We start from the raw sequence: 2,833 nt of genomic DNA on the forward strand, positions 1-2,833 counted from the left end.
AACATCAAGGGCAATCAAGGGGTTAAATGTGTGCCTAACAAGTGTTTTCTCACTGTGGGGGAGGTACTTTTACTAAGGGAAGACATAGATCCCTGTACCTACTTTGCAGGAACACAGGATCAATGTCTTCCACACTGATGGAATGGCGATCTGCCGTGTTTACATAGGCCACTACCACTAGGCGAGTCCGCCGGATCCGCTGACTGGCTCAGAGGAAAATTACTCTGCCGGGGAAGGCAAGGAGATAAGTAGGCAGGCGGCTGGCCGAGATTCGAGCCAAGGCAGAAGAACATGTGGGCGGAGCTGAATGGGCATGTGTCCTGGAAACTGAAGAAATAGTCCATCCGCTCCGACCAGCACATCATCATCAGAAAGGGACACAGATAATGGAAAAAATACACCCCCAAAGTTAGTAGGAGTTGGGGTTTGGATTCAGATTTTTTGTTTTATTCTGCACTGACTGTCTTTGAAAATTGCCCCAGCTCCTGTTGAAATCAAATCCGGGGACAGAATTGGTCCGGGGACAGTGTCCTCAATCCGAGGGCAGGATTGGTCCGGGGACAGTGTCCTCAATCCGGGGGCAGGATTGGTCCGGGGACAGTGTCCTCAATCCGGGGGCAGGATTGGTCCGGGGACAGTGTCCTCAATCCGAGGGCAGGATTGGTCCGGGGACAGTGTCCTCAATCCGGGGGCAGGATTGGTCCGGGGACAGTGTCCTCAATCCGGGGGCAGGATTGGTCCGGGGACAGTGTCCTCAATCCGGAGGCAGGATTGGTCCGGGGATAGTGTCCTCCATCCGGGGGCAGGATTGGTCCGGGGATAGTGTCCTCCATCCGGGGGCAGGATTGGTCCGGGGACAGTGTCCTCAATCCGGGGGCAGGATTGGTCCGGGGACAGTGTCCTCAATCCGGGGGCAGGATTGGTCCGGGGACAGTGTCCTCAATCCGGGGGCAGGATTGGTCCGGGGACAGTGTCCTCAATCCGGGGGCAGGATTGGTCCGGGGACAGTGTCCTCAATCTGGGGGGCAGGATTGGTCCGGGGACAGTGTCCTCAATCCGAGGGCAGGATTGGTCCGGGGACAGTGTCCTCAATCCGGGGGCAGGATTGGTCCGGGGACAGTGTCCTCAATCCGGGGGCAGGATTGGTCCGGGGACAGTGTCCTCAATCCGGAGGCAGGATTGGTCCGGGGATAGTGTCCTCAATCCGGGGGCAGGATTGGTCCGGGGATAGTGTCCTCCATCCGGGGGCAGGATTGGTCCGGGGACAGTGTCCTCAATCCGGGGGCAGGATTGGTCCGGGGACAGTGTCCTCAATCCGGGGGCAGGATTGGTCCGGGGACAGTGTCCTCAATCCGGGGGCAGGATTGGTCCGGGGACAGTGTCCTCAATCCGGGGGCAGGATTGGTCCGGGGACAGTGTCCTCAATCTGGGGGGCAGGATTGGTCCGGGGACAGTGTCCTCAATCCGGGGGCAGGATTGGTCCGGGGACAGTGTCCTCAATCCGGGGGCAGGATTGGTCCGGGGACAGTGTCCTCAATCCGGGGGCAGGATTGGTCCGGGGACAGTGTCCTCAATCCGGGGGCAGGATTGGTCCGGGGACAGTGTCCTCAATCCGGGGACATCTGGTCAGTCTATTCTAGACAAGGACAATGAGTTACGAGCTGGGGGAGGTAATCGGTAAGCCCAGAAAAACTCAGCCGCTCCTTCGGGGGTCAGCGCTACACACACCTCCCAACATTTTGAGATGCGAATGAGGGACACCTACTAACAAACGTATGTAGGTATAGGACACGCCCCTCACCACACCCCCTTAAAGGAGAATAACCCCCAAAAAAGGGTAATTAAACCCACAAATACTTTTTTTCCCCACTACTATTCCTTTATATTGGCTTTTAAAATGTACCAATGCAGCCATTTAGAAATTGGAGGAAAGGTTTAGCGCTAGGAAACACTTTTTGAAAGATACAAAAGTCCTTTTTTATATATACTATATAGAGCAGACCAAAATAAGGGACACATGAGGAGGGCAGAGGGACATTGCTCTAAATCAGGGCAGTTCCTGTGAAATCGGGGACAGCTGGGAGGTATATAAGTGTGATGTGAAATGCAAAACTCCGGTGGGTGTAACAAGATGTCCGCGGTGTAGCGTTACTTGGAGGAGCGCGGGGTGTAGCAAGATGGCGACGACGGAACACATTCCGACGGGTCGCCAAATCTGACGAAATACCTGCTCCGTATACTCGGGTATGCTCATAGACACTCCCCACTCCTATGAACCTGACCACGCCCCGATCCCAGCACAATGACCAGTTATGATCAGCTCTCACACAAGTCTCCCCCCCCCCCCCCCGGTCACACTCTCTTGACACACACATCGGAATTCCCCCCTTCCGTCTATTATTGTCTAAGGAGCAATCGCACTTCTTATGGGCGGAGTTTTTCCCATATAACCGTCCATCCAATCACATATTAAAAACTCATAAAGGTGGGCGGTGAAATTTTCGATCTGAAAACCAATCAGTCGTTGTAGGGCGTGGCATATCTTCAATCGAGCCATTCGCAGTCGCGTAGTGCGCATTCTTGACCCGCCTCCTTTTGATGAGTCAGCCAGTGTTCATTGGCAGAGATTGTAGCCAATAAGATCCAGCGGGGAGAGAGATTGGCTGCGGCGGGCAGTTTGAATATCGCTTTATGGAAGTGTGATCGGAGCTGAGCTGAGTGTCCGGAGACAGCGAGGTGAGCCCGGGGAGGGACCGTGTACCCGGATCATGACTGTACTGAGGAGATGGGACGGGGGAGAGGAGGACACGGCACGGAGGAGATGGGGGGGGGT

The sequence above is a fragment of the Lithobates pipiens genome, unplaced genomic scaffold (assembly GCF_037356315.1).
Source record: "Lithobates pipiens isolate NorthernLeopardFrog02 unplaced genomic scaffold, aLitPip1_a1.2 Scaffold_25, whole genome shotgun sequence".
NCBI lineage: Eukaryota > Metazoa > Chordata > Amphibia > Anura > Ranidae > Lithobates > Lithobates pipiens.